Raw genomic sequence first — 23,863 nt, 5'->3', positions numbered from 1 at the left:
TTTGCTTCACAGTGTCTACAGTTAAATGATAGCTATTTAAAAGCAAGGATAGCTTTGTATTTCATCAGTAAAATGACTTTATAAAAACCCAAGAAACTCTACAACATATGTAAGAAAACTGAGTCTTCAATATTCTTCTCAGTGAACTCTAACCTTGCTCATAACCTCAGCACAGATTATGTTAAAATTTGCAGATACCCAAAATATTTTACTCACAGTAATACCTCCCAGTTGCTCTTCAGCCTAAGTAGGATCTGAAGCAGTGACCGGGGGATGAAAGTCTCTCTATGCCGTTTTCAATCCTCTGAGCCATCTAGCCACTTTCTGCACTTCTTTTTCAGATTTTTTTTAAAAAAAGCAATTGTTTTTGCAAGCAGCCCTTTGAATTCCATCCCAGTGGCATTTTACAGCATTATTGCAAATTATTCAATTTATATGCATAGTCAAGCCTACATCATTATTCCCATATTCTACTAAGGCAGGAAGAGACAAGGATACACTTAGAAACGAAAGACAAGAAAAACAAAGGCAGAAACCAGCCCACTATTCTAGGAGAATACATTTTTCACCAGCTGAAAACAAATCTAAACCCTCTTCATCAAGGTGATCTTTTTCAGAAAGTCATTGTAAGGAAAGAGTCAAATTACTGCAGTAAAACTCAAAAGGTATTATGAACAATAATTAATGCAATTATTAATGGTTTTGGCTTCAGATGAGATGATCTAGCATTCTTAAAAATTAATAAAACTGATTACAGAGACTTACGCACATACCTGAATATGTTCCAACCTAGCAGCTCATCATTATTCACAGAATAATTGGCTGCTCATTTACATCCTGTGATTTCAAGGCCTTTTAACTACATACATATTACTTTCCCATATACGTTTCTTTGCAGTCCATACTTCTGATGGGAAAGATGAAGTAATGCAGGCATGGTTGCGCCCAGAAAAAGCACAAGGCATGGCACTACTCCTCCAGCACATACCAACTGTGTGATGAGTTCACTGCTCCTCTCAAATTCTACACCTGATCCTCTGGAAATGTCCAGGTGCGCAACTGTGATTTCCCATCCTTTTTGTTTGATTTGAATATGCAATAAACAGGAGCCTAGCTTCTGTTGGGACTGTCCCATTGTTGTTGGAAATGTTGTGGTAATTCAAATTTAAAAACATACAGCTGAAAATAGAGGTGAGAAAGTATTGATTGATGCCATGAAAAAGGTCAAACTCAGTAATCAATGCAGATTTCACTATTAAGCAGATATTGATTTAATAAATAATACAATGTTGGACACACAGGAAATCATCTCACCTAATCCGTGTGTCCATTGAGGCTGGTTACAGGACTTTTATACTGGTTAAACATACATATTCATATAGATTCTGAGGAACACTGGTTACATATTCTGGGAATATTGGTTAAACATACACAGAACTCATTATCATATCTTATCACCCACTCTCGAATGTACATCACAGTTCCTTTGTGTTTTCAGAATCCTCTGAAGCTCTTTATCTTTTCTCCTCATTGTGTCCTCTTGGTGAGCTCAGGTCTGTCCTTTATTCCTGCTGGGGGACTGTCCTTGTTTCAACTAGTAAACAAGGTAAACGCCTGTTACAATCACATTCCTGCTTACTGCAAGCTGGTCAAGATTTGATTCTTAATATTCTTAGTGATTTATTCCTTCCTTCAATATCTGGAAGTAAAGCTGAGTTCCCAATCTGTAAGATAATATGACACAAATGCTCAAAACCTAGGGTGGATTTATCAGTGTCAACAAATGTGCAAGTATTAATGGCATCTACTTTTTCAAATGCAATCGATCAGAGAAATGAATGAGTTTTCTCCAGTGCTGTGCCAAATTAACTGCATGGACAAACTCCCTTCATTTCAGCTAAGAAGAAAGGAAAAAGGGATGCTTTTGGCTTGAAGTATTTGAGCTTGCCGAGACCTGTTAAGAGACACAGAGTAAAATCGCAACAGAGGGAGTAAGATCTTCACCCATGCCCATAGAGGAGCAGTTTCAGCACGGTGCTCTGCATCGGGCTTCCCTGTTTGCAGCCTGTTGAGAAACACATGTTTTGCAGCAGGAATGGAAACCCAGGAACCAGTTCTATTCAGCTCAGCTGTAAAGGAAAGGCAGAAACGGTGGTTTCTGAGATATCTGCATGCTGTCTTTGCTCATGGCTAGTGAATAAAGAAAGCCACATAATATCAGCTTTTGGAGATGGAAGAGCTGCTAGCAATTTGCATCTCCTCGGAAAGGCTTGAGCTGTACATTCCTGCAGGTTTTGTGAATGTCTTGTGGTCTATAAAAGCCTGGCAGAAAGAGCATAGCCTGCCTGATGCTTACCCGGAGTCAAAAGGAGTCAGCTATAAAACACTTTGTCTACACCATGCCCTGGCTTAAAGAAGGCACTTTCCTGAGAGGCAGTTTTGAATTACTTTTTGCTGGCTTTCTGATTTAGTTTACTTAGAGAAGCTATTAATTACGATTTGGTAAGGTTTCAAATGAGGTCTAGACCAGCTGCCTCGAAGACTTAGATAAGCTGCTGGGTGATAATGGCTCTTGGCGCTCCTGACCTAGGCTGAATTTGGGCAGTTGCTTTGTTCTGTAATGAGCAATCCCACAAGCCATCCAGTCTCTAAAAACAAGCTTTTTAAAAATTAAAGTGCACTTCTAAGACATAGTTCACATTGTTTATGGAGCTGATTGCCCTCAAGTTCACCTTGGGCCTAATTGGCTTACCGGCTTAATTAACAAAGTGCTTATTAATGTCTAGTGGCAATTAATTTTCAATGGATTATTTTCTATTAAGATCATGAGTACAGCATTAACGTTGTGCAACTCTGATTCTAGAGAACCAACTGGTACAAGGTTTGGGGTTTTTTTTCTTGTATTTATTGAGCAAAATCTATTTATTTGGTCATGTGGTGATTTGTCCTGCAGTTCTAATAATTACCATCTGTATAAAACCAAGAACCGCATAATGAGATTAGGGCTGGTTTAGAAACAATGGCATGATATCTTTCACCGGGCTTGTATAAGTCATGATGGGCTGATCAGCAAATAAATAACTTCTGTCAAACACCACGCTATCATACTAACATAAGGTGCATTTCTGAATGGTGATATGCCTACGTGTTACAAATTCAAGTGCATTGTTTTGGTATTTTGTTCTTTAATGTGCATGAAAGTTGGAGTATGGAAAATAGAGCCTGAAACCTATCTGCAATCCACAAACTTATTTCATTATGCCACAGTTCCATCGTATTTCATTTATGTGTGTTTTAAAGGGACAGTGTTACTCCCATGTAAATCTCAGGGTGCTGGGAAAGGCCAAGGCTTCCTCCAGCCCAGTGTCAGTAGTAGTTGCTTAGAAAACCAATGTAAACCCATGGTATGTAAGGACATACCTCCATGGACACAAATTCTTTGCTTTCAGGTATTTGTGGCTTTCAGTACTTTCTGAAGAAACCGAGCCTTTGATAACCAGTAGACATTGACAGACTTTTCTTTTGTGACTTTATCTTATTTGAATACATTTATACTTTGTATATCTGCATATCCAGTGGCAGTGAGCTCCCCAATGTGTGCATGGTTTGAAAAATTAATTCCTTTTCTTGCTTCTAAAACATACATGTGCTATTTCTTTCTAACGTTCTTTACTTGCATTCTAAGAAAGAATGACTAATCATGCCTTGTTCACCTCCATCCTGCCTGAGACTGTAGACATCTCTGCCAGCAGCCCACAAGCCAAGTTTTTTTTTTTACTTGAAGAAACGAAGTTACTTAATCCTTGCACTTTTTGTATTTTTCCTCATCCCGGCAGCTTTCAATCTGAAAATAAAAGTGACTAGGATATACAACAAAGGTGTATAAAACTGGGGAGATGTAGATGCAAGTTTTTGTTTTTAGAGAGTCTCTAACCACCAAATTGCTAGAAGATGAGAAGAACTAGACTGGTCCGTCCTTCTTTTAACCTGTTTTTCATGTTACCAGATACCGATCACTGCCAGTGACAGCCCCCTCAGTTGGATGGACCTGAACTTCTAGTGCACCAGTTTCATGTTTTTCTGTATTTCTTGATACTCATTCTATAGATTGCCTGTCACATTCTTTGTTCCTTGTATGTTTGGAAATGTTTATGTCAAGTTTTATGCCTTTATTGTGTTGTTTTGAAGATTCTCTTCCCCCTCCCAACCTTATTATTATTGTATAGCTTGCCTTGGGTTTTCATGTTTTTACAAGACTTCTTTGTTTTCAATTAGTATGTTTTACTTCTGATTCCTTCTTTACTCTGATGGCTTTTCTCTGGGAAAGGTTGGAGAGAGTTGTTTTAATGTTAGATTTATTTTTCCCTAGGTGATGCATATTTTGGGGGGTGTTAATATGTGGCTGGCCAAAAAGCTTTGAAATAACTGTTTGACTCTCAGATAATAACAAGTTCTTCACCCTTGTTTTGCAAGAGTGAACCCCCTCAATTTTTGTTTCTTCATTCACTGTTTATGTGGCATTTCAGCAGCTGAATCAGCTGTATCTGGAATTGTATCTCAAAGCTTGTGAAATCTGGCAACAGAAATAAGAAGGTGAGAATTCACTACTCCTGAGAGCCACCACCACAACTGAGTTGTGCAAGACCCGTTCATGTTCTCCTATAAAGCCAATGAGATGTTGACACACCGTTCAGGCTCCGTGTTGGCCTTCTGCCAATGGGAGAGTTTTGCCTGCACTATTTCTTTCAACAAATTCTGTGGGCAAGTCATGGGGGATGCTCATGGTTGCTTCGCTATAGCATGTGGACCTCCAGCAAAGTGCAACTGTGGAACCATATTTTGTTCTGTGTTTTGGTACTAAAACATAATCCCAAATTAATATCATCATCATCAGTGGTCACACGTCAGTAATACTTCATGTGGCACTATTTATGTTATTCACCTTTCTACTGAAGGCAAACATTCACATTTAATTTTGTTTTACAGTTCTGTAATAAAAGCTTAATTTTACTCCCTCCGCCTATACAAAGCATGTGCTATAAAATAACCAAGAGCAATCATCCAAGTGTGAATGCAATAGAAAGCTCCATTCAGATTTATTATGCAAACATGAAAGAGAAAGTTAATATGTGGTTTATTGTAAAATAAGGCCAATATATTCAGCTTGCATGTAATTGTGTTTAAATTTTATAACTTGACTGGTATTGTGAGGTACATCCTGAGAATGAGTCACTGAATTTTACATATTGTCCCATTGCTATTAATAACCTCTATATCTATAATGTCTTATACCCTGATTGATCTCAGGCATTCAGATGTTGCATATATTGAGACACTTCAACTCTGTAAGGGCATAGTGTTGCAGTTTCCACACAGCATGTTAACTTTTTAGGACAGGCAGCAAAGAGTAATGCTTTAGTGGTTTAATATGTACACGAGGCAATGCATTATCATTTGGTCCAATATCTTGGCAAAATGCTGCTTCAAACAATCTTGTTGATTATCAAGCAGTAATGTGCATGTAACACAAGTGGAAGCTGTTGTGATAACACATAGGAGGCAGCAGATTTGTTGTCGTGGGTGCCCAAGGGGATGAGATGTATGTTGTCTTCAGAGCAGACTGCCTCATCCCTAATGCCTGGCTTGGAAACAGCACAGGTCTCCCTTTTTGAGCTGTGTGCACGTGCAGCTGATGCCATCATAGCTAACCGTCAGCTTTCCCTCTCCCTGACATGACTGGGTCTCACAGGACAAGAACAAACCCTGATAGAGAGGTGAGCCCTGTCCCTTGGCTCTGGTCACAGCCTTGCTTTTCTCATGCCGTTCCTGCTTGTTGTTAAAGGAAGTCAGGCTTGGGGATCTTGTCAGAGTTTGGAAAGGGACCGTGGGTTTGTCATTCCCCTCATGTGTATTGTGATCCAAAGCATGGCATGTTAATTTTATGCTAATTTTCCCTTGCTGCCTCTGCACACAGTTGAAAATCATAGCTCCCAAGAGCGTCTCTGAGAATACAGACATGCATATGGACAGAATAGTAACCTAATGTTCCAGCAGTCCTGCGGGAAAAACATCTTGTTGCTGCATGAATCCTTTTAAATGTTTTTCTTGAGCAGTATAAACACAAAAATGGACAATCTGTTCCTGTGACACAAGTTCATTTTAAGGCTGCATAAGCAGTGCTCACTGCTTAGTTCCTAGGAAATGAAACATGTGAGGTATGATATACAGTACTTTGGCTTCTTTTTATTCAAGTTCCTGCATCCAGAAATGATGGAAAATGGTAAGGACAAAATGTCATCCTTATAACCAAATTAAACTCTCAAGGACACAGACTGCTTCTTATTTTTACCATGACAGGACTTAGCATGAAGATACACTGGTTTTCTGTTTCAACAGAAATAAATCAGGCTAACTGTATGCTGAGTGCTAGCAGTACTGCAACAAGCATTTTGTATCTGTATGTCTGATAAGTGCTAAGGCTGTTTTTCCTTTGGCCTGCAAACAGACCAGCACATGTCTGCAAGTCCCTAAAAGGTAGCTGCAGTTGTTGGCCGGGGCTGTGAAATGTGTTAGAGCTCAAAAAGGCTTTTGTCTGCCTGTTGTGCAGCAGCAAGGAGGCTTGGCATCACACAGAAGATTGCATAGGAAAAAGCTAATTACTCCATTTCATTCTCTTTTGTTGAATGTTTTCCCTCTCCCTCTCACAGAGTCTTCTTTTAACTTGCTCAGCTCCTCTAGACAGAGGCCAGTGACCGTGTGCACTCTTGCAAGGTGACAGTCGGAGCTGGCATGCCGTGGCCTTGCCAGCCAGGCAAGAGGTTGGTCACCCCCCTGTAGGCATTCTCCCCAGTCTCTGCACAGCCAGGTCCTGGACACAGATGAACACTTCCAATGAGTTTTCCCTAGGTGTGTGAAATAAATAATTTTTAAAAATTCAGTTGCCTCGCATGTAAATGCAATTATGCAGCCTGGTCACCGATGTTGAAGAGCTTTGTGAAATCCTCCGAATGTCCCTGTTCGTTTCTGTGATGTACGTCAGGGTCAAGTCAGGCATAGGGATTCAGCACTCCCAGCTGACACTGTTGTTGCCTGCTATGACATACAGGCATCTCCTTCGTTGGAGACCATGAAGTAATCTTCATCTCCAACCTGGCTACAACCAGAGTTACCAAGAGGTAACCCTGACGGAGTTGTTCTGAAATGGAATTACTGAACTCTGCTTTTGTGTATTGTTGCCCTACTAGTTGGTACAGAAAGAGGATAACTAACATGGCAATCCTTGCATGTGCTGCACTAATTTGAATCCAAATCTGGGGCAAGAAGCCAGGTAGTCCTAGACAGTCCTCCAGCATGACTGTGCCTACCGGAAGCTGCAGAAGGTGGTGTCGTGTAAATAACTATGTCCTTTGGATTTGTTCCCAGCTGCTGGAGAAACCAGATGTACTTCACAGTATAGACACAACTGTACTCTAACCATGCCTAAAATTCATGCTATTATCCTTGGCTTAACAAAGCAAAAGGTACATGAGGCAGAACTTTCCAGAGGCAAAGCTGTAATACATTAAGTTTTCCTTCACTTTGCAGAAAAAAATTCTGCTGAGTCAATGTCAGGGAGAACCACATTGGTTCTCTGGGCATGCCTGTTTTTAGTTCACGGAAAAGAAGTTCTTAGTGCTAGACACAAGGTGTGTGTGGAAGGGAGTACAAATTCAAAGCTTGTGTTTGATATGCCAGGCTCTATGGACTTCATGGGATTTACAGAAATGAATTCTGCAGCTAAAACAATCTCTGAATTCAGTTCCAGTTTCCCTGTGGTGTAAAATGTGAATTTAAGAACTTGGATGGCCTTCTTGATGAAAACTTCTTTAAATATCATCTTGGCATGGAGCATATATGAAAATACTGTTTTGTGTTTTGGCCCCTACTTCCTTTTTCTTGTCCAGTCAATAATATCAGAAGCACAGCTTTTTTTGACAAATATTTCTTCAAAATTACCAGCTGCAACCAGGGAATGCAGAGGAATGTTACAGTGTGAAGAGGAGTTTTTTGTTTGCCTTTATTTTTAACAAAGACTGTTTTGATCATTTTCATAAAGTTGTATTTGTTTTCCCATTTGAAAATAAGGGTCTCGTTTGATTTTTCATCTTAATTTCTGTGATTGCTTTCCCTTTCCCCAGAGAAATTGAACCACTCTGGCAGTGAAAGCCAACTATTTTTTCTGGTAGAGTAACATGATACCCAAAGCAGCCCTCCTTTCTTCTTCATGAGGACCACATGTTAAAACATTGTACGTCACAGTATCCAGCAGAGAAAGTGATTGTTCTCCACATTTTACAGGGAGCAGGAGCTGAAATAAATGGCTATATGAATATGTCCCCTCAAGAATAATTTATTTTTATGTCAGCATCATTGAGTTTCAGCAAATAGCTGCAGTGTGAGGGTCTTTAGAGTTTACTTTTAGGCTTTATTCTTTACTAAAGCTGAACACATTGGGGTTTTTCAAATATATAGAGCTTTAATCATGTAGGTATGTGTTGTCTGAGCTTAACCTGCATAAAGCATTACAGATATATATCTGAAGCTGTGCAACTGGTGAGTAGATCTTCATACCAAACTGAGATCTTCTGTCTGAACCTTCATTAGTACACAGTTTTGCCACTGCTATGAGCTTACCAGAGTTGATTTAGGCAGGTGTTGTGCCTCCTAAGTATTGCACTGATCTGTCAGGTCAGACTGGAAAAAAAGGTGATTTCTACAAGGTTGATGGATCTCTTCGGTCTGTTACCACTATCTTGTTTGTTTGAATGGGATATGCCCTTCAAAGTAATGTTCCTCCCTTCCCAAATGTTAAGAAGGGGTGAGAAAAATGTGTGGGAAAATGTGAATATGTTCTGAAATATTCTCTTCTCTTCACCACCACACCCTACCACATCCCATTTCCTTCTTCTGGGTAAATCTACCTGGCAGGTGTTCAGCTGTCACTGCCAGCTTTGTTAAAGGTGCCAACAAGGTGCCAAGAATATAATTCTAAAACCACAGTTGTTGGCCAAGGCTGGCATTGCTGCTAGTGCTGGGGGTTCCTATCTTCTGATAAAAGCTACTGTTTTATGAAGTGTTGACTTAGGACCTGTCACAATATTGGAGGTGTGGAAGTAGGGGGATGGGATAGCTGTAGCCAACAGTATAGGAGAGGATGGGTCAGACAGTGGCTTGTACAGCATATGAAGTCAGCCCTAGGTGGTGGGTAGCAATAGATCAAAAAGAAGAGAGGCACAAGGGTGAAGAAAGGTGGCAGTAAAATACCCTGCAGCATCCTGGATCAGTTCGCATGCCTCCAGAAGATCATATATTCTAAACCAAAAAAACCTGGATGTCGTGTCAAACTGAGCTGACTACATTTCCAGCATCTCAGAAAAAGCGCTTCCTTAGTGTGCACTAAGGGCTGTGCTCAGACTTGCAGCACTCTGTGCTCAGCCTCCAAATGTTGAATATTTTATTCAAGATTTGATTTACTTCTTGAGGAAGTGGACTAGAAAAGCTGCTGGTGTGTTGCCTGTAGTTACTAATTTAAATTGAGATTAGAGCAGGATAGTATCCAACACCATTAGTTTGCCTTAAAATTTTCTGCATCTGGCACTCTTTAAATTGCAAAGAAAGCCTTGAGAGACTTTCTACATCTGGAACAGGAGCAAGCTGGCAATTGGATGTTCCTGTATAAACACTGAAGTTACAATAGCGGTAATGTCCCTAAGGTTATGGGAAGGTGTTTGTCTTCCTCTTTTTGTTTTGACACATTTTCTTGTAGTCCTTGTTCTCCATAGCAACTGTAAATCCACATGTACAGGGGGGCTCTGAAGGATTCACAGAAGCTGTATCTGTGACTGGGAGATGCAGCTTGGACTCATTTCTGTCTCTTGACTCCTTGGCCCATTACGGGCGGCACTGCGCCACCATTTAAACCCCCGGCACCTTAGAAGAAGTCAGAAAGGAAGACAAACAACCTTGAGAGCAATGATAGGTTGCTGATGCCACAATGATCTAATCAGCAGTTAGAATTCAAGTTCTGTCCTGTGGAAGAGGCCATCAGGAGCAAAGCAGAGCACAGGCTCAACAACTAAGAACTATCCTCTTAGGCTCAAGGCCCACAGCGTAAGCTCTGCTGCTGAGCAACACTTGAGCATGGTGTATCTGTGTACACCAAAATGTCATTCTTCATTCAGGTCATCCTAAGCTTGAAAGTTTTGCTGAATGAAAATCCATATGGAAGAAGGCTTACAGAGAATCATAAAATAACAAAACTATAGAATGGTTTGAATTGGAAGGGACCTTAATCATCATCTAATTCCAGCCCTCCTGATCATCATTGTAGATCTTCTCTGGACCCGTTCCAACATTTCCATATCCTTCTTATGTTGAGGATTCCAGAACTGGACACAATACTCCAGGTGAGGTCAGAATCCCCTTCCTTGACCTGCTGGCCATGCTTGTTTCGATGCAGCTCAGGACATGGTTGCCCTTCTGGGCCATGAGTGCACGTTGCTGGCTCATGTTGAGCTTCCCCCAAGTCCTTCTCTGCAGGGCTGCTCTCAATCACGTTATGCCCCATCCAATACTGAAACTGCAGATTGCCCTGACCCAGGTGTAGGACCTTGTACTTGACCTCGATGAACCTCATGAGGCCCACTTCTTCAACTTGTCCAGATCCCTCTGGATGACATCCCATCCATCCAGTGTGGCAACTGCACCACTCAGCTTGGTGTCATCTGCAAACGTGCTGAGGGTGCACTTGATCTCACTGTTTGTATAACTGATGAAGATATTAAACAGCACTGGTCTCAGTATGGACCCCTGAGGGACATCACTTGTCACGGATCTCCGTCTGGACATCGACCTGTTGACCACTACTCTCTGAATACAACACATCAAATCCATCTTTCCCCAATTTAGAGAGGAGGATCTTGTAGGGGACTGTGTCAAAGGCTTTACAGAAGTCCAGATAGATGATATCCATTGGTTTTCTTGTGTCTGCTGCTCTGGTTACCCTATCACAGAAAGGTACTAGGTTGGTCATATAGGACTTCCCCTTGGAGAATCATTTAAAAATATCATATTGCAGTCTGAAAGAAAAGCTGCAGTATAATATCACTTTCCCTAACTGCACAAAAGAATAAGTTATTTAGAAATGATGTAATTTTATAACAGAAAAAACACTGAGGCAAACCAGAATTTAAAAAATACTTTCTATTGCAAGAAAGAATCAGAAATCAGAAAGAAATTACAAATTCTCGCTGTGCAAAAGACCAAGGGCTTTTAACAGTTCAGAGGAACAGCAAGAATACCTGGCTTGAACGTACAGGCATTTGGCACATGAGTCAAAGCAAATCATCATGGCTTTGGAATCTCAGCCAAGCTGTTCTGATTCTATCTAGAGGAATGTGCTGGTTCATTAACTCACAAGCCATTCCACTGAAGTGAATTTCATAGTTTTTCAGTGTTTATCAGTTAAATAAACCCCATGGGTGAGCTTGTCAATAGATGGGGGGATGGGCAGCTTCAATATTTCTGCATTTCTGCTTTGCTACTTGGATGACCTTGAATTTGTGTTCAGTTAAGGTTCCCTGGTCTCAGTGGCATTTGTGGCTTTCTGCTCCAGATACGAATGTCAGCTCAGGGTTACTTCATTTATAGGATTAACATAATTACTTTACCAAGGATAAGTTTTTCTGCCACTGGATTCATATGCTCCGTGACATAAGCAGCATTCAGTAGCTGATTTTCACTCCCATTGTTAGAGTTGGAAGAGTCTAAATGCCTTCCTCTTCTGGACATCTGACTATTTTACTCTGTCTTGTTCTTTCTGTCACCTTTTTCACCTATGAGAGGCCAGGTTTATATCCAAGAACTTGCAGGGAGTAAAATGTTTTGGTAGGGGCTTTTAACAATTCTTTATCCACTTTCTGCCTTTACTTCATAGAGTAGTCAGTGTCTTTTTTTATACATGTCACTGGATTTTACTTTACCAAGAACATCTGAATTTTCATAGTCCCTCTCTACCATATAGGTGCTGTGTAATTTGATGAGAGGACTGCTTCGGAAACTGTCAGCCTCTGGCCTGGACAGGCGCACACTCTCCTGGGTGGAAAACTGGTTGGATGGCCGGGCCCAGAGAGTGGTGGGAAATGGTGCGAAATCCAGCTGGAGGCCAGTGACAAGTGGGGTTCCCCAGGGCTCAGTGCTGAGTCCAGCCCTGTTCAATGTCTTTATCAAGGACCTGGATGAAGGCATTGAGTGCACCCTTAGCAAGTTTGCAGATGACACTAAGCTGGGTGGAAGTGTCGGTCTCCTGGAGGGTAGGGAGGCTCTGCAAAGGGATCTGAACATGCTGGACCACTGGGCAGAGTCCAATGGCATGAGGACAGACTAGGGGAAGTCTGTCTAGAAAGCTGCCTGGAGGAGAGGGACCTGGGGGTGTTGGTTGACAGCTGACTGAACATGAGCCAGCAGTGTGTCCAGGTGGCCAAGAAGGCCAATGGCATCTTTATAACTACCTGAAAGGAGGTTGTAGAGAGGAGGTGATGGCCTCTTCTCCCAAGTGACAGGGGACAGGACAAGAGGGAATGGCCTCAAGGTCTGCCAGGGGAGATTTAGGCTGGACATTAGGAAAAAATTCTTCACAGGAAGGGTCATTGGGCAGTGGCAGAGGCTGCCCAGGGAGGTGGTTGAGTCACCTTCCCTGGAGGTGTTTAAGGCACGGGTGGATGAGGTGCTAAGGGGCATGGTTTAGTGTTTGATAGGAATGGTTGGACTCGATGATCCAGTGGGTCTCTTCCAACCTGGTTATTCTATGATTCTATGATTCTACTCTTTCTGTTTTTCAACTTAATTTTTGTTTTCCTTAGTACATCCAACAAGGTTCATTGATTTTTTTCTGGCTACAGTTTACCTTACAAGTAGCTGGTGTGTGCATGATTTTAAATAAATTCTGTAATAATTTTAAAATACATTTTCAGATATTCATGTAGTGATCTTAATACGAAATCAAAGAGTAAAACAAAGGTACTCAAAATATACAGTGGTTCCGGAGTAGCGATAAAATATTTCACACCTAATCTAGCCCAGCTGCAATATAGTTATTCATCCTCTTTTCCTTTACAATTGATGGGATAGTTTAGTAATTGATTAATCTGAACATTTAAAATATTTTTTTTTATAAAGAGAAGAATTGTTATTAAGATCAGGTAAAAATTTTTGCCATTATTGATGAAGGGATTCTGAACAGCTTCTTTTCAGCCGGCCAAAGTTAGGTAGGATGAATGCTACATGCTGTGACCATAACATAGTTGCATACCTCATTTTTCTTCTAGATATATGAGGTTTATTGTCAGGAACTGAACGGTTCTACTGGAATTCTCCTAGTGGGAAATAGATGTGTGTTGAATTTGTGTCTGTCTTCATTCATGTTTACTTTTTTTCTCAGTATAAAAAAAGGTGATGCAGCTTTCCCTAAATATATTCAACACCTTCTTTGCATCAAAATAGGGACCTACCATGTGTTCTTCAACTCTTTGTCCTTAAAAGCATTAGCAGATGAAAAATCTATGTGTGTTACAGCATTACCTTCCTTATCAGGAGAATTGAATCTCTGGATCCACACTACAGGCTCTGCTGCTTGACTGACTAAGAAGTAGCAGTAGCAGACTCTCATCTAATATGTGAACAGGTGCTGGAGGAGGCACAAGCTGGCAGTGAGTTTCACAGATAGGAGCCAATAGCTCATACATTTGGCAGACCTGGGGTCCTGGTTTTTGTTCCAGAGGAAATAGCCTTCAGGAGAGCCTACATCTTCTCAGCCTTAGCAATATCTGCTTGTACCAATGCAGTTCCTCGTCCCAGTTCAAGTTTTTACCCATCAGAATCTTCACATCTTTGACAAATTGCTCCAAGCTTGTCTTAGTATCTTGGGAGCTCTGGCCTTTGATAAGGAGGAATATGCAGAGTAGATGCCTATTTTCAGACTAAACAGCTATGGGGAAGGAGACAAAGCCCTAGGAACCAGTACTGTGTTCCCATCTTGATTCTGAATCTTTTATTGCACATCAACCACTGTTTGTATTAGAATCATAGAATCACCAGGTTGGAAGAGACCCACCGGACCATTGAGTCCAACCATTCCTATCAAAGACTAAATCATGCCCCTTTCAGTCCCCATGTCCACAGATCTCTTATCCCCATCCTAAGAAGTCATATCCTTCCTCAGCTCTGTCCTACATCATTTCCTCTATTGACACTTCTTCCATCCAAGATTTTGCCTTTTGTCTATCCAGGGAAGCCTACATCTTCCAGCCTCTGTTACACACAAGTGCCATAATGGTAGGAGAGGGATGATCTTGCGGGTAGTGTTTCCCATAACCCAGGAGGCAAGTGGGCACCAGAAGGCAAGCCCTGCTCAGCCACTGCATCTGTGAGCTTGGAGCCTCAGTGCACAAGGAGCCCAGGGAAAACTGAGCTGCTGGCCTAAAAGTGCTGAGCCTTTGTTGAGTGAGGCTTGAATTCAGTCAGAACCAGGTAATACTTTTTACAGGGGTAGCAAAGGATGTATCTTGCACAGTTGAATCCAACCTCTTAAATTTTATATTCTTATTGCAGAGCATAAATGCACTTGAATTTTGTGAAGAATGGTTATGAGAGCTCTTTTAAAACAGACAAACAACATATTTCTTCATAAACCTGTACTACAAAACTTGTTACTGCTCAGGCTTTCAAAACCAGTGTCCTGCAGCACTATGGTGCTTCAGCACTTTAGGTAACTGGCAGCATGGGCACCGAAACAAGGCACTGGAAATGTGTAGCCTTACTGTAGGCAATTTTTACCAGCTCAGTCAGCTTCAAGCTTGCATTGTCCTGAAATCCTGTGCTTCTGGCTGGGCATGTTCCGCTTTCATTCCCTCCTGCATTTTGTAATGCTCTTTTGAGGGGACTGAAGGAAACAGCAGCCTCTTGTGAGAGAGGCCGCTGGAGGCAACCTTCAGAAAGCAGAGAGCAGTTGGCCCAGAGTCCTCTTGGGAATTAGGGTCCTTCAGGCAGCAGGATCTAATCACAGCTTTTACTACTTCAGCAATTATTCTTTAATGCTTGCAGAAGAAAAGCTATTAATTAAAACGAAAGATGTTGATACGCAGGCATTTCCTTGTGGATGGCCATAAGGGTGGCCAGGAGCTGGAGCGTCTGTCTGTCACCAGGATCCTGTAGCCTTGCCTCTGCCTACACCTTTTTGTGGGGCAAGTGGCCATTAGCTGTGGGCGATGTGGTTGTACAGGTTAAATGTCCACGTGTTGAAATGACCCAGCCTGCAGGGGGTACACGTTAAAATACAGGTTTGATTGTAACACCACCACTGCTGTGTCATCTTTCTAAGAAAGATCTCTGAGGAATCTGCCTGCCCCCATAGTGGTGTGTGACCTCTGCCCTGTGAGGAGAAGCTGAAGGAGCTGGTGAGCTCACCCTGGTGAGGAATGGCCTCAAAGGTCTTGGAAGCAGCCTGTTCAGCCCTGCTGAAAGGTGACCGAGAGTGTGGAGCCAGGTGCTCAGTGGAAATGCCAAAGAGGACTGGAGGCAGTGGTCATAACTAGAAGAGAGAACGTTCTGACTTGAGATAAGGAGGGAAAAAAGTCACTGTGAAGACAAGAATAGGTTTTTCAGAGAGGCTGTGGATCTCTATGTTTGGAGATCTCCCAGATTTGACTGAAAGACTCAAAGCAACTTGTTCTTAATTCAGTGTTGACTCTTGGGCAGGAGGCTGGTCTCCTGAGCTGCCTTCCAGTCTGATGGATTCTGTGTCGTGAAAATGTACAAATATCTAGAGTTCAAGGCTAGCAAAGCTCAAGATTGGTGTCCCACTCCAAGTGTACAAAAAGAAGCCAAATAAGCGGACATACCAGGTTTAGATTCTACCCCGATCTTCGCAGAAAGCATCTGAATCTTTCTCATTTTTCAGCCATAAGTCAGACTGAGTTTTGGCCACTGTGGGGCCTTGCTGTGGGGTTGTTCTTATCATAAACAGTTCTGCTGATTACTATGTGCTGGGCTGGTGGACTTAGGACAGTGTTACCAGACACGTGAGTGCTCTAGCTGAGGATGCCACCTATTAATATAGACCTAAGACATCCTCATAACAAGCTTGAAGGAATTAAAAAAGCAAAGGTACCATCTGCCATTTAAATACAACTTTCCAGACTTCTTCTCACTTTTCCATTTTTCTTCCTAAAAATTTGAGATGCCCAAATTGCTGATTTCTTAGATGCTGCGGAAGAGATCCTTACTATAGTGATATAAGGCTGCACTTGAATTATACCTTAAAAATAAAAAAATGACAGCCTCATCAGCTTGTTTGATGAGGATCTGAACAGAAGCTACAGCTTCCATTTCAATTGTTGATAGGTTACTGTTGTAGGGGGGAGAAATTTCTGCACTAACAGGAGAAACTCATGTCAGTCACGCCAGAGCATTAGGAAAAATTATAAGATCTAGATGATATCTGCCAAAATCTGTACACCACTGTTTTTTAAAATACTCATCTAGTCTTTAGCGGTGCGCTGTGGGGATTTTTAAATGCTGACTTAATTAAAAAAAACCAAAAACATAAATAGATGATTTCACCGTATTCACATTTTTAGCAGGAAGAATTTTAGTTGTCATGAAACATTAATTCCCCTTTTGTGAATTTTTGTATTAAAACACTAATGAATTTGCATGCCAAAACAAGCCCTCCTTAATTATACATGATATATATTCATTAGGTCCTAGAGGGAAGGGAGAAGGTCATGTGATCAGCATGTGTCTCATTACCATGCAGGAAATGATAATGAAATTAGCAATGTCTGGACAACAAATTGGAAATGAGGGAAAGAGTTCTTGGGATATTTTGGTGCTTAATTTTTTTTTTGCTGTACCTCAGGGGCAGAACAAATACAGTTAGTCTGACAGCCTCCATGTCATTCCCAAACAGGGGTGCTATAATAGGAAAGTATCACATCTGTGTGTGTACTGCTCCACAGCTGAGGAAACGGCTTTGGAGCAGGTGGATTATTTTAATTATGCAGTGGCTAGGAATGACCCATGGGGGCTGCAGGAGCTGCTTTTGCTCAGTAGGGACAGCCCTGGTACAAATCTCAGAACATACAGATCATTTCAAAAAACATCCAAAATCAGAATACAACAGATTTCTGGTCATTTTGCAGCAAAGTGCTAGAGTACTCCAAGAACTAGAAGCTATAGGATGCTTCTGAAATTAACTGAGGCATTTTTGCAAATGTGCCATTGCTAGTGTTTACTTCATCCTTTGGCAGCTGGAGATGCGCTGAAATATTTAGACAGAATATACAGCACAAGACTCTGTGGCTGGAGTTAACTTAGGTTTTAGATTATCTTGTGTGTTGATCAAGCTATTATTTGATGATGATTTGGCATTGAGGCCAGGAAGCTCAAATGCTGAATAAGCCTGGGATGCTTTCTCCTGTGTTCTTACAGAAAAAAAAAACCCCAAAAACAATGCCAAGCAAACCTCTAAAAAAGGCAGACTGAGTATATTTCATATTTTAGTCCTGTTGCTACTACACAAAAGCAGAGGAAGAATTTGTATTGGAAAGATGAGATTGAGACTATCTTTAAGGGGAATACCTTACTTTATGGACTCTTGTACATTCAAAGCAGCAAAGGCAGTTACCCCATTTTGCAGCACTGAAATTAAGACTTACTGCTTTCCCATCCATCATCTTAGCAGCTGTCAGTCTAGGATGTAGTGAAAGCTTGTTGGGAATTTTCAGTTGAGATAGTCAGTTAAGATTATAACTAGGCCTTGAAACTGTCAGTCTCCTTTGGAACAAAACACTATCTCTGAGTGCTGTCTTGCTTTTCTTGCAGGGTTTTGAGTTTAGAGGAATATGAATATATCTGGTCGGGGGTGTGTTCTGTTTACCTGCCTGATGTTGGCTAACCTTGCTCAACAAATTGCCTTCTGGAGGAGTGTGGTTCAAATTATGATTATGAACAAGCTTTCTTAATGCACAAAAGGCAAATTGTGTATGTTTTTATTATAGATAATTTTTCAGTTATAAAGGAGTATTAGTCACAGTTATAAAGGGAATACCATATTACTTCAGTATAATTCTCCTTTTATAGTGGCAGACAAAGTATCTTTTATGAAAATACAGTAAACGTTTTTCCAGTATTTAAAATATTTGATATATTCATCATATTGCAAGTAGTCCACTCTGACTTGAAAATTACATAGAGACATATCAGTCTAACTGGATTCTTCTCCCCAAATATTCTGCTGTCCTGCATAGGCTGGACATTAGGAAAAATTTTTCACAGAAAGGGTCATTGGGCACTGGAACAGGCTACCCAGGGAGGTGGTTGAGTCACCTTCCCTGGAGGTGTTTAAGGCACGGGTGGATGAGGTGCTAAGGGACATGGTTTAGTGTTTGATAGGAATTGTTGGACTCGATGATCTGGTGGGTCTTTTCCAACCTGGTTATTCTATGATTCTATGATTCTATGATTCTATGATTCTATGATTCTATGTCTTGGACTCTTTTTCTGAAGAGAAGCTACTTTTCACATCACTTGTGGAGCTAGGAAATATAACAAAGAAATGGTTTTCAAGTATTTTTTTCTGTCTAGTGTTATTGCGAGTGGTGAACATGTATTTTATACTATTGCTTTTTTTGTTCTCTTTTTTTGAAGAGTTATTGTTCTTTCTGATATAATTTATTTTTCTAGTTCTCCCTGATGAGATGTAGCTATCTGCCACTGATCTTTCTTCTAGGGAGACACTCTTTCAGAAAGCAGGACGTGACACTGCCGTTATATAAAGGGGTTATGATAATCTGGATGGTATCGATGGAGTGATATCAACAGTAATGTCATTAAGAGAAAAGGATGTTTATCTTTTAATGAAAACAGCTATCTAGTCATAAGCTTTTTATGCATTTATTATCTGTTCTTTAGATTTTCTCTGTTTCATGTTAGAAGCTATTTCATTTTTCTTTGAACCTTCCAAACACACATCCTTGACGTGCTGCATCCTATGCATGACCAAGACTTGCCTGTGAGAGCCGGGTATGTGGAAGGCCAGAAAGATTACTGGAAATGACAATACTAGCATGCTGGCCTAGGGAGATTACTTTCTCTGAGAGCCTGAACTGTCTTACAGTTGTAACTGGGTACATTTTGCTTTGCATTGAAAAATAAGTGTAATGTTAAAGTGCTTTTTAAAGACTGGCAATTTTTTTTCAAATGTGCTCCAGAGGTACTGCGTCAGCCTGTAATGGGTACAAGGTTTTGCTGATTGTTCCAGCATGGTTCAGTGAGACCAAGATGTTTAGGTGCTTTAGACACCTTCGGAGCATTTATCATGCTCAGTACCTGCCTCTGGAAGACATGATTTATTACTTGCAATATGCAATAAGCTAGTGCTTCCTGGAAACACCCTGTAAAACAGAAGTTTTTACTTCTTATGACTCTCCAGGCTAGTTCATTTCCTCAGGTCAAACTGTATTTCAGCTGACTGATATCCATCCAAGGTAACTTCCTTCCTCAGGACAAGTGTCCCACTGCTATGTTACAGATATGCCTTTTTCCACATGTGGCAGGTTTTGTACGGTGTTGATTTTGCAGTCCTTACGAAAAACTGTACTGCATCAACCTGTGTTTATAGTCTCCAGCCACAGCTTTCTCTCCATTTGAATAAGTGGTATTGGAGGAGAACAAGGAGCAGGTTTTTAGGGTATTTGTGTACATGTGTGTGAATTTGTCCATGACCTTTTTTCACGGTCTTGTAGCAAAACACCATAGACACATGAGACCCATTTTATTTCATATTAATAGGGACATTATCCAATTATTTTGATTGTGTTTGCTGCAAAATTCCTCCTGCAGCCAGTGAGGGCTCTTTGCTTGTTATCTAAGCAGCTTTAAATTCTCTTTAGAGGAATAGAAATCCCTTCCTAGCCTCTGTATGTTAACATCAAGTACTAGGAAACTGAAGCTAATTAGGCCTTTTTCAATATCTTAATTTACTACGGGCAATTTACTAGAGATCAGGCAAGCCTGTCAGTCACTAAATCTCTATAAAGATGGATCTAACAGTTCTGCATAGACTGTAGATCGTGTTAGAACTTGAGATCTGGTAGAGTCATACAGAAATGTATCATCTTCCAGATTTGGGCTTACTATTTACAGAAAACACTATTAGTGCACCATTAGTTATATGGGCTCCTTCTACAGATTGGATCGCTAAAGACAGGCTAAAGTAGTGACCAAAAGGCAGATGTAAATCAGAAGTACCAGAGAGACAATTAACTACACGTTGAAGTAAAACCCCTGACATTGTGAAGCAGATTTTTGTGGTGGGGCTTGCTATTGGAATTGCATTTGGGTATTGCAGAATTAAGCCCTACTGCTTCACATGGAGTTCTCCAGACAGCACTTTGGAGCCGTCAGCTTAGAACACATTCTCTCATCTAAATTCAGCTACTTTTCTTTTCCAGTAAGTCTTTTCTGTTACCAAGGATAATAACAGAAATTCATCTCAGTTCTGCCTGCCTATGTCATTCCTCCACCATCCAGACAGCAGGGTGTAATTCTTTTCTTTCTAGGCACTAGTAAATTCTGGGGGGGAGAGGAGAACTACAAACCAAACAACAAAGCCCAAACAAAACTAACTGATAAACACAGTTAAAAATACACTGTCATGATCTACTGCTTTCTTTTGCTGCAATCGTACCTGCAACATCTCTGTCTTTTTAGTGGTATTCAGAGTGGCCTTCATCAGTCCTGTCTGCATTGCTGTCCTTGCCCTTTTTACAGTGGCATTAGTGGAGAGGGACACAACTTTCCTCACTGAGCTGGCACTGGAAATCAACATCTCCTGACTCTGCCTCGAGGTGGGCTGGAGATTAGTTTCTTTTGCTGGTGGTTCCCAAGTTGCCTGTTCAAATTTTACTCTTATCAATAACCAGTTTGATTACCAAAACTGATCAACTAAAACCAGGCAAGTAGTCCTGTACTAAAAAGTATAAACACTGAGCTTCCTTTGCTCAACTGGTCAAACCCTCATTTTGCTGCAAGTGAAAAATGTTTGAAGCTGTTATAAATAAACACCTGAATTATGTTTTGCCAGCTATGTTGTTGTCCATTTTTGAGATGTCTCAGTGGGAAAGAATTTCATCATACTGGGCTCAAATTAAATTCAGTGAAAAATTCAAGAGTACAGCTATAAGTCATAGCTTCTTTTCAGGATTTTTTTTTGTTTCAAGCATGCAGGTGCTTCAGCAAAGGATATAATTTTACCCAAGGTATTTGTGGAGTTGCTGCTACCATGGAGGAAAAGGCTGGGAATGAAGATGTGAGACTGGGAGATGCAGCGAACATCGTCATCCTTGGCCCAGCAAATTTTGTTGCTTCCTACCCTTTCCTAAATACTCGAGCCAAGTTCGCTTCTCCTGTCTGTCCTTAGATTATGAGGTGAGATTGGTAGCTAGCCTTTCCTAATCTTTCTCCTTTCCTCTCTCACAAGGACCTCCCATGCAAAATTACTGTCTCAGCCCCACACACTGGCATAGGGCAGGTGCTGCATGGACGTGGAAGAGGAGCAAATGAGCTGCTGTGGCAGTGAATGGGCTCTGTGCAGAGACACAGCTGGCCGACAGCTCCAGCAGAAGGAAAGAGAGTCAGAATAAGGCATCATTAAATGAGAGAAAGAGAAACCAAAAAGAAGTGTATGTTTCTGGCATATAATCACCTGCCTAGAGATTTCTTTAAGAGGGAGGCAATTGCAGTTACCATGTGAGAGGGCAAAGACAGATAAAACATCCAGAAACAATTGCAGAGCATTTCATTAGCCTATCATAGTCTGCCGTAGTTGAGAGGCCACCCTTGACACCCTCTCTTCCCTGACTAAGCTCCAGAGTCTGGCAGCTCCGATTTGTGGCAAGTGTGAACTTGCATGGCTCCCCTGAAGGCACAGCTCATGCCTAACTCCACCTCTGGCACTGCAGTAGCTGATCTGGCTTTCAGACACAACAGGGACAAAGATAGCACCCAAATCTCGGTGCTGGGTGTCCTTTTTGGTCAGTGCTGCCAGGAATTTCCACAAATTCAGTTACAGCTAAGCACAGAATAGGCTTTACTTAAGGTCTGTCACCAGGATTTTATTTCCATGGCTGTAACCCTTCTACACATTTCCCAGCTGTCAGTGAGTTTGTCTCTCTTTTTTTGCCACTAATGCCAATGCTTTGATAGTGTTGCTTTATTCTTTGTTGACCTGGATTGTAGATTAGCATCGTGTCAATATATAAGTTAAAAAAAAAAAAATCAAGACATTAATTAAAAAAAAAGAAATCCTGACCTGTGAAATCCTGTGGTGAAATCCTGACCCTGCTGTAAACAACAGGTGGTTGAACCATTGACTTCAAAGCAGCTTGGGTTATAACCATTGTCCAAAATATCAGCTCACCTCTGTTCTTCCTTTGTGCAGACATCTTCAGTCTATATTTATTCCTTAGCTGACCATGGTGATTATACTATACTAGCTTAAACCTCAACCTACTGATTTTTCAGCATATGACCTGTGGGTAGTTTGTGGCCAAATTGTGACTCAGCCCATATTTCTGTGCAAGTGAGCAAGGCTATGGAAGAGTAAGCCTGATGCAGTAATCTGATACTTGGTGTTCAGCCATGTAGAAATACAGGTATTACCATTCCCTGCATCATGGGAGTCCTGGAATAGTGGGGATTGGAGAAGCTTTCATTCCCCTGCCCCAGCGAAGCAGATCGCTCCTTGCAGTTTGGGCAGTAATTTCCCAGTGGCAAAAACACAGACTGAAACAAAATTCCTGCCCCTAGCCCTTTGCTTTAGAGACAAGGAGGAGACAAGGGAGGCATGGTGAGTCAGTTATGTGACTGAGTCACAGCACTTCCCAGTCTCCTGCTACCTAAACTACCTAAAGACTATCTTCTGCTTAGCATTGTGCCTTAAGGCACTTTCTAGCTCTGAGTATACACCTTGTATTTTAATCAGCGGTCTACTTAGTTTCCCCCTTGTTTGGTGTTGTGGGTTTCTTAAATAAATAAGATGAAAATATTTTGGAAGACTGGAATAAATTCAAAGCACAGAACAAAGGAAAGACAAATGCAATTTAGCTAGAAGAGTTGTGTGTGAGAAAGTAGTATGAAATTACGTGATTGCTGTGCAAACAGCTTATGTCTTTTGTTAATACTCTTGAACTTTTCTACCTTTTAGTATTTTTTCTTAGAATCATAGAAAAGACTTCTAAGATCAAGTCCAACCATCAGCCCTACACCACCATGCCTACTAAACCATGTCCTGAAGTGCCACACCTATAAGTTTCTTGAACACTTTCAGGGAGGGTGAATCCACCACTGTCCTGGTCAGCCTGTAAATAAATTTTTCCTAATATCCAATCTAAACCTCCCCTGGTGCAACTTGAGGCCATTTCCTCTCATCCTATTGCCTGTGACTTGGGAGAAGAGACCAACACCCACCTCACCACAACTTCCTTTCAGGTAGTTGTAGAGGTCTCCTTCAGCCTGCTCTTCTCCAGACTAAACAACCTCAGTTCACTCAGCTGCTCTTCATAAGACTTGTTCTCCAGCCCCTTCTCCAGCTTCATGACTGTTCTCTGGACATGCTCCAGCATCTTTCTTATAGTGAGGAGCCCAAAACCGAACACGGTAGCCAAAGTACAGCCTCACCAGCTCTGAGTACAGAGGGACAATCACTTCCCTGGTCCTGCTGGTCACACTACTGTTGATACAAGCCCGGATGCTACTGGCCTTCTTG

General features: G+C 41.3%; 1 protein-coding gene across 1 annotated transcript in view; it reads left to right on the top strand.

The window, feature by feature from the left end:
• ITPR2 (inositol 1,4,5-trisphosphate receptor type 2) overlaps positions 1-23,863 on the top strand; it is a 998,050-nt gene that overhangs the window by 578,382 nt on the left and 395,805 nt on the right. The window lies entirely within an intron of this gene.

This window comes from Phaenicophaeus curvirostris, chromosome 1, assembly GCF_032191515.1.
Source record: "Phaenicophaeus curvirostris isolate KB17595 chromosome 1, BPBGC_Pcur_1.0, whole genome shotgun sequence".
NCBI classification, from domain to species: Eukaryota; Metazoa; Chordata; class Aves; order Cuculiformes; family Cuculidae; genus Phaenicophaeus; species Phaenicophaeus curvirostris.
The sequence above is the reverse complement of the archived record's forward strand: the minus strand, read 5'-3'. Positions and strand labels throughout refer to the sequence as shown.